General features: G+C 34.2%; 1 long non-coding RNA gene across 1 annotated transcript in view; it reads right to left on the bottom strand.

Annotated features, from left to right (window-relative positions):
- Positions 1-16,010, bottom strand: part of LOC114578688 — a 29,042-nt gene extending 13,032 nt beyond the window's left edge. Inside the window, exons 1-4 of the long non-coding RNA XR_003699665.1 lie at positions 15,949-16,010; positions 8,887-8,983; positions 8,398-8,634; positions 1,750-1,866 (exon numbers count right to left, since the gene is read on the bottom strand). This is a non-coding gene — a long non-coding RNA (uncharacterized LOC114578688). The remainder of the gene's footprint in view (positions 1-1,749; positions 1,867-8,397; positions 8,635-8,886; positions 8,984-15,948) is intronic.
- Between the last annotated feature and the right edge of the window lie 915 nt (positions 16,011-16,925).

Raw genomic sequence — 16,925 nt, 5'->3', positions numbered from 1 at the left:
CCCCCCCCACCACAAAAAAAAACATGGGCGGAGGCTGAGGCCAAATTTTCGGAGCTCACATTGTAATATGTTAAAATGAATTTACTGTTTACCGTACTAAGATGTAAGTTCTATTGCTTGATGTGTTTCTTCGGTTGCTGTGCTATGCTTTCCTTGTAGGTTTTGTTTGAGCTTTATCAAATAAAACTGTCTAGAGTTTCCATTTTATCAAGTGGGCGGAGGCTGAGGCCAAATTTTCGGAGCTCACATTGTAATATGTTAAAATGAATTTACTGTTTACCGTACTAAGATGTAAGTTCTATTGCTTGATGTGTTTCTTCGGTTGCTGTGCTATGCTTTCCTTGTAGGTTTTGTTTGAGCTTTATCAAATAAAACTGTCTAGAGTTTCCATTTTATCAAGTTAAAAATAATAAATAGAATAACATATGTCACTGGTTTATTTTAAATAATTCCTCATTAAAGTACACGGGAAACTAGGTATGCGAGGCTCCTGCCAATATTAGCTTGGGGAGGAGTTGACCCAATACGTCAATTTTGAGCTTCCTACAAATAAATAAATTGGAAAACATATGGACAGTATTTTTTGTTTGTGACTTGGACATACACAACTTCAATTTATCTGAAACTTACCATTGATTGCAGATCAACTGTGGATTAACCTTGCTTTTATAAATAAAATTTCTTATTTGTAAAAGGCTCATTATGAGAAGTCAATAAACAAGTGTACTCATGCAGTGATCTAATATGCCACTAACCACTCCCCTCATGCTTGGAAACATAAATGAAATACAAAAAGTTAGGATCCTACAGATGACCTTGCATTTTCCTTTTAACATTTTTTGCAAATTCAATTGATTTTCCCCTCAGAGTTGACCAATATTGTACAACTTCTTAAAATGCTTAATGCTTAAGAGCATAAAAAGTTCAATTAAGATTCTCCAACTTTGTCCAAGGGTTTTAAGATTGATCACTTCACCCTATTAACTTTATCACTTTAATGAGCATTTGCATCATGGCAAGAGTTCATACAATCAAAATTACAATATTTTATCTTCAAAATTTTAAAAACTTTCATTGGATACACCAATCTTCTGCTTGCCTAAATCTTCAGTACCTGCATATTCAACATAATGATCCATATTGCCTTTAAATAATTCGTCATTCTTTTGAATCTCATAATCACTATCATGCAATCCCTCATAATTATCTGATCCATCGTACTCATAGTCATCATCTTCATCATCATCATCATCCATCACCATCACTCCTATTTATCTCCACATCCTATCCTTTTTTGTTTCTACATCAACAATCCCAATCAAACCACCAAAGAGTTGTGAGAAATTTGATTGTCAATCCAAAAACTACATATAATCAATCAGTAATATTCCCAGTATCTCTTACTCCATTTCTAACCACCTCATTTCCATATCATGTTTAAGAACTCTGATGAAATTAATGCATAAAATATTGCAAACTTTATAACAATAAATAAATTTACGACAAAATAATATCAACTATTTTTCAAATATTAAAATAATCATAATTAGAAAACTTAACCTAAAGTGCATGCAAATTTTTCCCAATTTACGTCTTCCCAATTGATGCTCTCGTGCACTTTTTGTCGTCGATTTTCTGCCATCATTCCTAACCCCTCTTCATACTCTACATTGCCCTGACCATTTAGGCTGATTGACAAAGAACCAACATCTACCTTAAAATTTAAAAAAAAAAAAGTGCAATACTTACCAACATCCTCTGTCCTTTGTTGGCCAAAAGCTAAATATATAGCTGGCCTCCTTTCTCTGCAACCTCAATGATTCTTCATTGATCAGACCTCTTATTGGAACTCTCGTTGTGCCACAACTGCTCTCGTACACATGAAAAAAAATTAACTTAGGGCTTGTATTACAGTTTAAAAAATTTATAATATATTAAGTATTAACATATTTGGAAGGATATAAACTCAAAGCTCACCATACATGTAAAGTCATGTCCAATTATATAGAAATTTTAATGGTATGACAAAATTGTAAGTTTTCAAGTAGGTATCAAATTGGATATATTAAAAAGTCTGAAGATTAAAATGGTCCCCCATATAAAATCCAATTATCATTTTAATCATTTTCTCACAATGATACAACCAACATAACTACAAACCATCCTAATAAACAAAACAAAAAATAATCCTCAATAAGACCTTATAAATAAGTTTCTTCAGCCCACTCTTACTAACATTAATTAGCTATCCTAGCTAAATATTCCCATGATCATGTGCCACACCAACTATGGATAATCAAATCCACCAAAATCAATCCAATAAAAGCATTGGATAGATTGAAGAATGTTTTCATTTATTAGACCAAACTTTTGGAATCTACAAAAACAAGTTGCAAGAAGGTTGATGCTTTAAGTGTCAAATACAAAAGGAATGGTTTTATAAAAGGGAATAGTAAAGATAGTTAGAGAAGTGAGGCGACAACTGATTTACATGGTCAAAAAAAAAAAATTCATATCTGAATTTGCTAGGAGTTATGAAACCTCACAGATCCTCTTAAAACTAAAACCACTTCTCGGGTCAATCAAACAAGCATAATCACTTGAATTTACATCATTATGATAATAATTATTATTATAATCATCATCAATTGTTTCATCATAAGCATGCGTGCTCAATTAAATCAAATTTCATCAAATTACAGATTTTATCATACCCTTGTAAGATCCATCCAAATATGACCAAAACTACGGAAGTATAGTAGAACACACATGATCCAAACAAACACAATAAACCACAACATCAAATCTTTATCCCACTATTTGCGGTCAGCTACATGAATCCTTTTTCTCCATTGTTCATGTTAATAGTCAAAATCTCATTTAAATCTAAAAAAGAAAGGTCATTTCTAATATTTCCTAACCAAGACTTTTTAGGTCTACATTTACCTTTCTTAACACAAGTCAAACCTAATACATCTACTTTACTAACCGGGTCATCTTAAGGCCGACGTTTTATGTGACCAAACCATCTAAGGCGACTCTCTCTAATCTTATTTTCAACTGGAGCCACTCCAACCTTTTCACTTATATGCTCATTTCGTATCCTATCTCTAAGAGTAAAGCCACTCATCCACCCGAGCATCCTCATGTCTGCAATACTTAACTTAATATTATGCTTCTCTTTTAATGGTCAGCATTCTGCACCATAAGGCATTGAAGGTCTCACTATCATCTTATAGAATTTTTCCTTAAGTTTGAAGGGGTCTTTTCTGTCACACAAGCTTGATGTATTCCTCCACTTCAACCATCCAACTTGAATTCTGCTAATAATATCCCAATCTATTTCACAACCACTCTGAATAATAAATCCAAGATATCTAAAATGTGTACTCTTATTAATGACTTGATCACCCAAAGCCACAAACCCTCCACTAGATCTATTACTACTAAAACTATACACCATGTATTCATTTTTAGATCTACTCAAATGAAAACCTTTAGAGTCTATGGTAGACCTTAGGGGTGTCAATTTTTGACACGACACGAAACACGACCCGAACCCGACCAGGAAAAATCCGGGTTCGGGTCAACCCAAACCCGAAACGGGTCGGGTTCAGGTTCATGAAATCAACCCGTTTTAAAAATCGGGTCGGGTTCGGGTTGACCCGCCAACCCGAAAGCGACACGAAAGTGACACGAAAAATCATTTTTGACCTGAAAACCCGATTGACCCGTTTTTTACCCGATTTTGACCCGAAAACCCGAGATTGACCCGATTTTTTACCCGAAAATTAGCATTTTTGGGTCAATCCCGGGTCATTCGTGTCGGGTCGGGTTGACCCGGACCCGAATCGGGTCGGGTTCGGGTCCAGAAACCTGACCCGTTTTTAAAAAAGGGTCGGGTTCGGGTTGACCCGAACAGTGCCGGGTCAGTTCCGGGTTCGACCCGAACCCGACCCGTTGACCCGAATTGACACCCCTAGTAGACCTCCATAATTCAAGTTTACCTTCTACTCCCTCTAGTCTTATCAACAAGAAGAATATCATCAATAAAAAGCATACACCAAGGTATCGCCTCTTGCAAATGTCTAGTGAGAACATCCATGACTAAAGCAAAAACGATATGGGCTTGAGGTTGATCCTTGATGTAATCCAATAGAAATAGGAATTACTTGGTCAAACCATCTTGAGTTTGAACACAAGTAATAGCTCCTACATACATATTATTAATGACTTGAATATAAGCATTATTAGCCTCTTTCTTTTCAAGAACTCTCCATAGCACTTATGAACTTTATCATATGTTTTCTCTAAATCAATGAATATCATGCATAAATCCTCCTCATTATCTCTATACTTCTCAATCAAACCTCTCAATTAATGTATAGCTTCCATAGTTGACCTACAAGACATGAATCTAATTTGATATTAAGAAACATTAGTATTGCGTCGCAACCTATGCTCCATAACTCTCTCACATAGTTTTAAAGTATGACGCATTAACCTAATTCCTCTATAATTTGCACAATCTTGTGCATCACCTTTATTCTTAAAAATAAGAATCAACACACTCATTCTTCACTAATCTGACATCATTTTAGTCTTCAAAATAACATTAAAAGTTAAGTAAGCCAAGAAAGTTCTTGATCTTCTAAACATTTTCACACCTCTATTAGAATATCATCAAATCCATAGTTTTTCCACAATTCATTTTCTTTAAAGCCTTTTTAATTTCGATTTTACTAATACGCCAATAAAAACAAAAATCTTTATTCATTTAGGGTGCTAAGGTCACTAAAACAAATCACATTCTCGTAATCTTCACTGAAAAGTTTATAAAGATATCTCAATCACCTTTGTTGAATGTCATCTTCCAATAAAAGCACTTTTTGATCTTCATCCTTAATACACTTCAATTGAATTAAATCCTTACTACTCTTATCTCTATGTTTGGCTACCTTATATATATATATATATATATATATATCTTTCACCCTCATTAGTATCTAATCTATTATATAAAAGCTATAATCTTTGCATCGCATATTGCTTTCTTAAATTCCTTACAGACCATTTATATATTTCCCAATAATTAAAATTTTTACATCTAAACTAATTTTTATAACAAATTTTTTTTTTTTATCTTTTCTTGCACATTTTGATTCCACTACTAACTATTTTTACTATTATGAGTTTTTTTCTTTGATACTCCAAGCACATCTTTTGCAATATTTTTAATATTATTAGCTACTTATTTCCACATAACATTAGCTTCCTCATGCACAGATAAAATATTAAGATTTAGTATCTTACTCTCAAAAATATTTTTGTTAATATTCTTTAAATATTCTCATCTAATCCTAGAATAACATTTTACTTTATTTTTTATTTCTTCCCCTTCATCTTAAAATCCAAAACTAATAAGCAATATTTGATACATAAACTTTCACTTGGATTAACTTTACAATCTTTGAAATCCAAATGATATATTTTTATTATAAGAAAATAACTAATCTGAGTTTTACTATATCCATTCTTATAAGTGATGAAATGCTCAACTCTTTTTCTAATAAAGTATTAGCAATTACAAAATCATAAGCTAAAGAAAAGTCTAATATGATCTTACCACCTTCATTAGTCACTACAAAACCATAGCTATCATAAATGTTTTTAAAATCATCTACCTCTCTGCTAACATGTTCATTTAAATCTCTTCCAAAAAAAATGTTTTTATTGAAGAGGTATCTTTCGTATTAATTCTTCTAAGTCATACCAAAATTTTAATTTTGAACTCACATCTAAACCTACTTGAAGAGCATAAGTACTTATAATATTAATAATCTTAGCATCAACAATAATCTTTAAAGCTATAATTCTATCTCCAATTCTATTATTTTTACAACATTATCCTTTAAATTTTTATCTATAATTACACCTACACTATTTTTAGAACAACTCTTACCAGAATACCCTAGTTTAAATCCTAAACTATCAATCTTCTTAGCCTTCTCTCCAACCCTCCACTTTTCTTATCCAGGACTTGGGACCCGGCAACGGCAATGTTGTTTATCTCTTTTCAAATGTGAATGAAAAATATTTCATCAATGAGAAATCAAATTGAAGGCAACTTTTAAGGAAAATCTATGCTTCTCAGTAGAAGTCGAGAAGGGGGAGAATGAGGAATGCAACACATTAATAGTTAAGGGATATAAGACCAACGATGTTGGATGCAATGCATAGAATTCCTCTAGGTCTAAACCTCCAACAACATTGTGCGCTAAATAAGGAGTAGCAGCTTTATAGAGTCAACACCAAATAAAAAAAGAAGAGCTTCCTTACCTCTAGATGGAGGAGGAATATGAAGGTGGAAGAAGGGGATGAGAAGTAGAGGAAAAAAAGCGAGAAGTGAAGGAGATAGCTTAGAAGAATGGGCATGAAGAGCAAAATGAATAAAAGCACAGATGCCACAAAATTTTGTTCACCATGTGGGAGATCTATCAACACTCTACCCATGCTACTCTCTAAATCATCTTTGACTTACAAAAAACTCTTTCCTTACTTCAGGCCTTTTTATTAAAAAATTTCACATTAAACCTCCTTTAAACGTCAAAATGAGTGGTCAAACTATCAATTCAAAGTTTGATTTATTAATACCTTATTCTTCCTAGTTCACTTTGAAGCATTTTCACATCCCTATTGATGCATTCATAATTTATGTATTTTCATTTTTAAATATTTAACATTAGTATTTTATTTAGTTTTATATTTTTTTTTAGCTATCCAATGATGGAAGGCATCCAATGATCATGGTAGGTTGTGCTTGGGCTTTGGTAGGCCTTTGGTTTGCTAGCTTGATTGGTCCTTTGGGCTGTTGCTGGTTCTCGGGTTGGCTTATGGTTCTCGGTTTGAGCTGAAGATGATGATGGGAGGTGGTGGTTTATTGGAGTTGAGATTTATTTTCTAAGTTGCTAGCTCATTAATGTTGAGTTGAAGTTTAGTTCAATTATTGGGAGATTTATTTAGCTTCCTAGCTCATTATTCCAAAAAGGTATGCTTTAATTCATGGATTCAATTTGGAGTGAACTTGCCTCTTCTCCACCCCTTTGTCTTCTCATTTTCCTGTGCTGAGTGATTTCCCGTGCCTTTGCCCCTTTGGTTCCCGTGGCTGGTTGCTTGGTTCCGCGGTTTGCTGCCCGCGGCTGTCTGCTTGGTTCCGTGGCTGTCTGCTCGGTTCCACGGCAGTCTGCTTGGTTCCGTGGATTTCTTGCTTGGTTCCGTGGATTTCTTGCTTGGTTCCTGTATTTCTCTTCTCTGTTTTGTTGTGCCGTTTGGGGCTGATGTAGTGGCTGTTGACCTTTCATTTCCCTAAATCTAATTGGCTTATTTGGAGGTGTTATGGCTGTTTAGTTCCCCTCTCTTGCCTATATATAGTAGATTATTTTTGAAGGCAAAGGTTGTTGAATTTGGTTGAGCTTAGTCTCTTAAAAAACCTAAGGGTTTTCTTTTTCTAGGAAAAGCTTGAGAGCTTTGTCCACTTCTTCTTCTCCTCTATTTCGTCTGGGCTTCCTACCTCTTTCTTCTCTACGCAAGTTCCACTCCATTTGTATCCTTTTTTTTTAGCTTTGGAGGTGTTTGTTGGCTGATTTGGGAGCATTTGCTGAAGGAGTTTGGTTGGACGTTTGAACTATCTTGCTGTGGTGGACCATCGGTTTGCTAGCCCTAAGCACATACTTTACTTAACCTACATTTCGATGCATATGAGGAAACCGTTCTATCGGTTGTTCTGAGGATAGCGTCTTTTTATATTTCTTTTGTTTCTTTTGATCTCTCTTCTCGTTTTATCCGTCGGTTTTTGATGTCACAGATGATTGCTGCTATTTGAATCGAGTTTGGTTATAGTTTTGCCCATCGTTCTCCTTATCTGGCTTTTCAATCTAGTTTATATGCATCACCTATGCTAAGAACAAAACGAATCCATTACATCACAACCTTAGCTAAGTGTGCTTTACTTTCTAAACGAATTTCAATAAACTATATGCTTATGTTAATGGACTTAGATTTTTAACTCATTTGTCTTTCAATATTTAGTAATTTGTACTTAAAAAAACTTAAATGTGGGATTCTGGTTATAAAATACAAAATGCAAGAATCCGAAGCTTTCTTATAGAAAAATCAAGTGTTTTTTGTCTACTTATTTAATTCTTTAAATTGACCTTTAGTATGTAATTCTGGTTATAAAATAAAATACAAGGGCCATGAGACATTATTAATCTGATGCCACAAAATATTCACGAGACGTTATTAACTTTCTCAAAACAAAAATTGGATTGTTACAAAATAAAGTTGATCAAAATAGTATCATGATACAATACGTTACAAAACCAGCAGATGGCATACCGGTTCATTACCAGCAGTATCTACAAATTTCTGAACCCAACAAAGACCTCTTTTTCCCACTGAAACAAGCCAAGATTCTCCACATCTTCGACACAGAGAGCTGGAAACCCCTGTGCTTTTCCCACGCCAATGGCATTAGAAAATATGATGTGAAGGCTTTGACAGGCATGCTCTTCCTCCATCAGCTCCATTTCTGATTTATTCAGAGAAGGATCTTTCCATGGTTGATCAAAAGACCTATATAAGAAAACGGATGAGCTCAAACAAAATATATAAAATAATGAACTATTCTTACAGTTTAAACATTAATAAGCATAAGGTCTTATCCCCTGTTGAAATCCAAGGACATAAATAAAGAGATCATAGATTTCAGACAACAAATGCACAGATACTGAGATTTTTTACTCAACGCAATAACTTTCAACAACTCACATAGAATGTAGTTGAAATTGTAGTATGAGAAAAAAATGCAGGATATATATCATTTACCATCTCCAGGCAGGATTAGTTTCAGCAGGGAAACGGATCTTGGAGCAGAGTGATTGAATTGTGCCATAGTTATCATCCAAATATTCCTTTACTGTTCCTGCATAGAAGTTCTGTCAAAAATTAAACTGAGCTGAAAAAAATACACAAATGCAAGTAAAGATTCAAGTAAAAAATATTCTCATGGAAGACTTGCCCAGACTATTTTGGCATCAATAGCATAAATATCGTGCTGATCATTCCTACAAAATGATGATATGAGCATGGAATTTTACAATCAAGTTAATTTCAACCTAGTCCTCTTATTTCCCAGTCTGCCTACATCAATTGTATTTTCTCATCAAATATCTATCCATAACTATATAAACTAGTAATGATGAAAACTTTGCCATTACAAAATTTCCTTCCATACTAATAAGCTAGCTTTATCCTTTTTTTTGTATTGCTTTTCACATAACCAAGTTGAGAATATTAACTATGGCTTCTTTAACAAACTGAAAATTTTCTTGAAATGAAGCAAAAGAACACTGCCTCTAGAGTTTCCATTTTATCAATCTCAATGTGGCACTTCCTTCTTTTAAATAACTCCATATTAGAATTTAGCTGGGAGGGATTAATGTAGACAACCTTAACCATCAAAAACCTATGATGTAGACAAAGGAAGGGTCAACTCATGTCCAAAATAAATCAATTTTGGCTTCCCTCGAGTTTACAAGCTCAATCAAAATTGAGCTGAAATTTTAGCTCATTTATGAATTGGTCTTTAGTTCACTTATTGAACTAAGGGTTAGCTCATTATTAGCTAATATTTTAGTTCATAGTTATCTTTTAATTAAATGTAATTTTTATCTCTTAATTAAAGTTTGTCTCTTGGAATTCCAAAATGGCCTGGAATTCCAAGATGGTTTGTTTTCCCATGCCTTGGCTCTTTGGCTTCCACGGTGGGCTGCTGTTTTCCGTGCATGGCTCCTTGGTGGCTGTTGGTTTTCCGAGCTGGGGGTTCTTCCCGTGGCTTTTGGCGCCTCGGTTCTGGCGGGCCTCTTGGGATCCCGTGGCTGCTCCCTCGGTTCCCTGGCTGGGCTATTTTTCCGTGAAATTGGAGGGGGGGGGCTATTTTTCCGTGAAATTGGGGGGGGGGATTAACGTGGTTGTGATGTTTGGGTTCTTGTGGAAATTTATTTATGTGTCTATTTGTATTCCCTTCTCATACCTATATATATGAGATGTTTAAGAGTTGTAATGTTATGTGAATGATTTTTGGAAATTAAAACCTGCGGGTTTCATTGGAAAAGCTTGCGAGGTTTGTCCACTCCTTCTCATCCCCTCTGGAAATCTTGCGAGCTCTTTGCACCTTTTGTCTTGGCTTCTAACCTCTTTCGTCTCTCCGCAAGTTTACACCCCACCTGTATCCTTCTTCTCAAAGTAAGCAAGTTTAGGGTGTCTTGTTTGAGTCAAGTTTGTAAGAGTCAATGGTTGTAAGTTTTTTTATATAAAGTTGTGTTTTCTAGTATTTGTGTTCTTTTAAGCATTTTATGTCTTTATTTTGTATCTAGAAAGGTTGTCTTTTTGTGTCCCCCTTATTTTTTGATTGCATCAACCTATGTCAATTGTTAAGCCAACTTTAACGTTATTTGGTGATTGATTTTCACATGACCACATTGGGAACATAAAAAATAGGCTATTAAATTTGTAGGCAGCCTTAACCAACTACTCCACGCCTTATTTCAATGTGGCTATATATTAAATTGGAATATTTCGCAATTGTCTCTCTGAGTGCAGCCAAAGTCCTGACTTAGCTCTGATGGCCAACATCCTTGCAAAAATATTTGTGACATGATCGATCGAGTAATTTCCCAAAATTCTTGAAAAATATTAGGGTCAAGCCCTTGTGATCCATGATTTCACAGGTGTGAGTATTCACCCTGAGATGATGTTTTACCCAACTCATAGTTCTAGCATTATAACCAGATCAAGAAGATGGATATGCCATATTTCAATAATGATATGTCGAAAAGCTAACTGAATTTCACTGATTTCTTGTTAAAAAGGGAATGGTTGAAATACCAAATAAGTAATGTGCTAAATTTTTATGCTGAGAGATATAGTTCAGTGAGCATGAGTGACTACTCTGATTTCTTGAAAGAAAATAATTGGGGAGATAATGATTAAAATATATTGGTTTAAAAAAACTGAACCACCTAGTGTCAGACTACCACCAACTACCCTTTTTCCCAACTCAAGCTACTCGCACCATTCTACCTTGCTCTTCTGCAATCAATTTCGCGATCTCACCACCTTCACTCTGGGTGATTGAGATGCAAAGATCCTGCTCTTCTCTAGCCTTACTCATGAGGGACTGATAGCTAAGACATTGCTCACTCTCCATTTCCGAGATCCTCCTCTCCCTCCCTACTGCTAACCAATATTTTTTTCTCAATTGTGAGGTAGCCACAAGTTATCCTGTCATCCACATGTCCTTTGTCGACTCCTTCAATGCAGAGAGCCATCTCAACCACAATTCTCTCACTTGATTGCAATCACAAGTGACACTGCAGCCCTTTGTCGACTTCTTTGTCCTCTTCGAGTTTAAAATGAGGCAGCAAGATATTGCGTAGGGAAAGTCTTTAACTCCTTCAATTCCTCCAACTTCTTCTTTCAACATCACTACAATCCATTTATTGTCCTTATTCTTGCAAAAATTTTACTGCATTCTCCTTGATGTTTTGCTACCTATGCCTTTATTCCTTCTCACTACTTTGGGGTAGGTATGTCAAGTGATTAAATTATTCTTAATCATCTATCTAAGGTCAATTATATGATCAAATTCAAGATTTTAGACATTAATTTCATAAGAATGATAATTAACCAATGTTGACTATTGAGTAACCAATGTTGAGTCGTTGACCAAATTGCACATATATTAGCTAATAGTTATTGATTTTCGACTCCTGCATATATGTGTAAACGATTGAAAATTTGTATTGTGTAGGGCCTTCAAGTTGATTTCACCTGGTGTTGTCTTCAGATTTCAACAGAATTTGGAGTTCCACACAACCACTTTCAAATTGGTAACTTTTATTTATTAAAGGATAAACATGCTATTTTTTATTATGGGTGTTATCCTTGATACTAACAGCAGATTCCTTCCATACTTAGTAGATTGTTAGTCATAGCTTTCACATTCAATTATGCCTTATGTAGATTCCTTTTAATATTAATAATGAAATAATAGATGATGTAGATAGATTTCTAGTGATTAATTCTTGCACAACTTAATTTTAAAAAAGATTCGAATTCTAGCAAGATTTACTCTCATGCGCATTGTCTTGATTGAATAAAATAAATATTATTCATGCATATAATATTTTATTACAAAATAAGTCTTGTAATGTTAATTATAAGATATTTATTATTCATTTATTTATTATATAAGTAAAATATATATATGCTTGTTTATAGTAGATTTTTAGGTTGATAGAAACCTTTTGGTAACCCTGTTGTAGTCAAATCCCAAGTATTGGATGAGAAAAATGGAGGATTACATTAGTTAGTCGATAGTCAGCATTTTGATAGTCAACATAAAATTTAACGAATAATCATGATATGAATCATTTAAAACATTATGTTAATGCTAGGGCGTTCTCTAAAAGCGATGAGTTATATGACCTGAATACAGTAAGAACTATAAAAGGGTCATTGCACCGATGGCCAGATGTAGTGTTAAATAACCAAGGGTTTCCATATTATGCACAGATGTGGGCAAAGAAGCTAGTCCATGAAACTAGAATTAGGATAATAACTTGGAATATATGTTATCATAAATATAAATTAATAGAATTAATATTTTATGCATTCAGGAAACTAAATGGGATGGAGAGAAGGCTAAGGAGATTTGATAATTTAGAATTTAAACTATGGTATTAGGTAGAAATCGTACTAAAAATGATGTAGTTGTGATTATAGATAAGAGTTTGAAGTATAATATTATCAAAATTAATAAAATGGGAGATAGAATTATAATTTTAAATATTATTGTTGATGCTAAGGTTAGATGAATTTTTTAAAAAATATTAACAAAAATATTTTTGAGAGTAAGTTTCTAGATATTAAGATTTTGTTTTAGCATGAGAATGATAATGTTATGTGAGAAAAAATAATTAGTGATATTAATAATATTGTAAAAGATCTGCTTAGAGTATCAAAGGGAAAAGCTCATAGTAGTAAAAATAGTTACTAGTGAAATCAAAATGTCCGATAAAAGATAAAAAAATAAGAAGTTTTGTTATAAAATTAGTTTAGATGTAAAAACTCTTGATAATTGGGAAAGATATAAAGGCCCGTGAGGAGTCAAAAAAAGCAATATACGATGCAAAAATTTTATCTTTTAATTATTTATATAATACATTAGATATTAAAGAGAGTTAAATATATATATATATATATTAGTCAAACAAAATGATTAGTAAGAATTTAGTTCAAGTGGAGTGCATTAAGGATGAAGATCAAAAAATACTTTGATTAGAAGAGGATATTCAACAAACATGAATGAAATATTTTGCTAAACTTTTCAATGAAGATTGTGAGAATATTTTTGGGTTTAGTGACCTTAGTACTCTAAAATGAAAACAAAGATTTTTGTTTTCATCATCACATTAATAAAATAGAGGCTTTAAAGAAAATAATGTATGGAAAAGCTGTGAGGATACGAAACGAGCAGATATAGGAACATGTTGGAGTAGCTCTAGTGAAAGATAAGATTAGAAAGAGTCGTCTTAGATGGTTTGGTCACATCGGTGGCCTTCCGATGACCTGGTTAGGAGAGTAGATGTATTAGATTTGGCTTATGTTAAGAAAGAGGAGGCAGACCTAAAAAAATTGGTTAGAAAATATTAGAAATGACCTTTCTTTACTAGATTTAAATGAGAATTTGACTCTTAACAGAACACAATAAAAAAAGGACTCATGTAGCCGACCCCACAAGTGGGATAAAGGCTTGATGTTGTTGTTTTTGTTGGAAGTTGACTGATTTGATAAATTCTAAATAAACAACTAGTGTAAAGCGATACTAGCCTTAGCCATCATTGCCCACTGCTGGCCACCCTTGGCTAGCACCCACCTATCACTAACACCACCGGCAATTGCCACTAACCGCTTGCAATCGCCATCACCGTCAACTTTTACGATGCATTAACTTTACTTCAAACCAAAGAAAAAAAATCCTATATTTGTGGTGTATTCCAACAAACAAATCAAAAAATATTTTCAATACATTGTATGTATTTTTCAGAGCGTTCATTTTACTTGCATTGTTTTTTCAGCAGAACAAACAAAATCCCTTAATATTCTAATATTGTCTATTAATTACATAAAGCTGCAGGACTCCTTGTGAACCTAAAGCCTTCATCAGAAAATAGACTTTAATGCCTCACAGAATTTCAAAAAAGGCCAGAAGGACACGGTAGGTTGTTGAATAATCAGGGAAGTCAGACAACGCAAAGAAGATGAGAACGTTTAGTGAAGTTATTAGTAAACGAATACGACACAAAAAGAGATTCAATATTATAATTCAGGGGACATTTCCATCTAAAAGATTTTAAAAGACACTGATCAACTTTGGATTGCAGAATATGCATGTTAGCTTGGCAACAAAATTAAAAGGAAAAAGACAAATAATTTTCTCACTTCAAATTGAACATAAGCCATACATTTATTAAGAGGTTTGATGGAGAAATATAGAGAAAATAAGGAGGATCTACATATGATATTTATTGATTTAGAAAAAGCATATGATAAAGTTCCAAGAGAAGTGCTATGGAGAGTTCTTGAAAAGAAAGGAGTCAATAATGCTTTATATTCAAATCATTAAAGATATATATGCAGGAGCTATTACTTGTGTTCAAACACAAGGTGGATTGACCAAGTATTTCCCTATTTCGGTTGGGTTACATTAAGGATCAGCCTTAAGCCCATATCTTTTTGCTTTAGTCATGGATGTTCTCACTAGACATTTGCAAGAGGATGTACCTTGGTGTATGCTTTTTGTTGATGATATTCTTCTTGTTGATAAGACTAGAGAGGGAGTTGAAGGTAAACTTGAATTATGGAGGTGAACCTTAGAGTCTAAAGGATTTCGCTTGAGTAGATCTAAAACGGAATATATGGAGTGTAATTTTAGTAGTAATAGACCTAGTGAAGGGATTGTGACTTTGGGCAATCAAGTCATCACGTTTTAGATATCTTGGATCTATTGTTCAGAGTGATGGTGAAATAGATGGGGATATTATCAGCAGAATTCAAGTTGGATGGTTGAAGTGGAAGAATGCATCGGGCTTGTTATGTGATAGAAATATACCCCTTAAACTTAAGGGAAAATTCTATAAGATAGCAGTGAGGCCTGCAATGCTTTATGGTGCCGAATGTTGGCCATTAAAAGAGAAGCATAATACTAAGTTAAGTGTGGCAGAGATGAGGATGCTCAGGTGGATGAGTGGCTTTACCCTTAGAGATAGGATACGAAATGAGCATATACGTGAAAAGGTTGGAGTAGCTCCAGTAGAAGATAAGATTAGAGAAAGTCGCCTTAGATGGTTTGGTCACATAAAACGGCGGCCTTGCGATGACCCGGTTAGGAGAGTAGAGGTATTAGATTTGACTTATGTTAAGAAAGATAGGGGTAGACCTAAAAAGACTTGGTTAGAAAATATTAGGAATGACCTTTCTTTATTAGATTTAAACGAGAATTTGACTTTTAATAAAACTGAACATTCTAAAAAATAATGCATAGATTGAATTACACTAATCAGAATGGAAGGCTCAATAGATTATGTATCAAGTGTTATCTCATGAAGTGAAATTCTTGCTGAGCTGAAACCAGCTATTTAAATGTCAGCTTACATTTCATGTTCATCAAATAAAAATATACTCCATCTAAAAGTATCAAGAAAACACAATAACACATCTCCCTTGAATTTATCGATAAGCGTATTCATAATAACAAATGACAGTTCAACAACTTGTGCCACCAAATAAATAGAAATTTAAAATACAGAGAGAAGCTATATGTACCCGTTCCACTTGGAAGCAGTGCTCAGAAAGTAAACAGAAAGTGCAGATACTACAGACGGCAAAACACACTTCCTGCTAAGAAGAATCCTGGAGGTGCAGAATCAAAACAATGCTAATGACTCGTTAAACAACATAACTGTTTTTGTCGCCGCAGCAAGCCATTCATAGAAATCCCTTGTAAGATAAGAGAACGGCAGATAGTTTTCATTCCATCCATTCTTGAAGAAGCATAAACTTCACTATGGCTGCTAAGAAACAGTTCCCAGAAATACTGAAGCTGATACCATCTCAACAGCTTTGACTGCAAGAGATCCTCTAGGTGCTCTTTACGGACAGAATCATCAAAGCTGAATTAAGATCCTTGGTCGAAACTTCTTGTTAACGTTTTGACCATAAAACAGCTTGGAGCAGCCACGTAAGAGCTTCATCAGTTTTGCCTTATCTGCACAAACACATTAAAAGAAAGTTCAAGACCTAAAAGAACAACAGATTCCGTTTGTGTGTATATGGAAGTTTGGGAGGTCTGCCTGAAGTTCTTAATAGCGCATCAGGGTACAAACGAAAGTGCAAACTAACTATCGAAACATTAAAAAACAAAATCTCAAACATGATGAAATAAGACCTAGGAATCTAAAAAGATGGTTGAGAACCATGCCCAGTTATGGGGTTTCAACAGAATCAGGCCAGTTGAATTTCTGCAGAGCCAATTCAGTCTTTAGAGTAAACTATCCTCCCTCACACTTCAACTACAGTAATGTGGCACTCTAATGTTTTTAGCATTGCATATGTCCTATAATTCCACATGGAGACTACTTAACTGAAACAGAAAGCAAGTTATATATGAAAACTGAACAATGGATAACACCTAAAAAAGAGGTACAAGTGCTTAGCAATTTCAAATAATTGCACCACCCAATCCCACCTGCCCCCCAACTTTCCTATTGTTTTAGGCTTACCAGTTACTTTTCGAAAATATG

Source organism: Dendrobium catenatum, unplaced genomic scaffold (assembly GCF_001605985.2).
Source record: "Dendrobium catenatum unplaced genomic scaffold, ASM160598v2 original_scaffold_117933, whole genome shotgun sequence".
In the NCBI taxonomy this organism is placed as follows: Eukaryota; Viridiplantae; Streptophyta; class Magnoliopsida; order Asparagales; family Orchidaceae; genus Dendrobium; species Dendrobium catenatum.
This window is presented reverse-complemented; position numbering and strand designations above follow the sequence as displayed.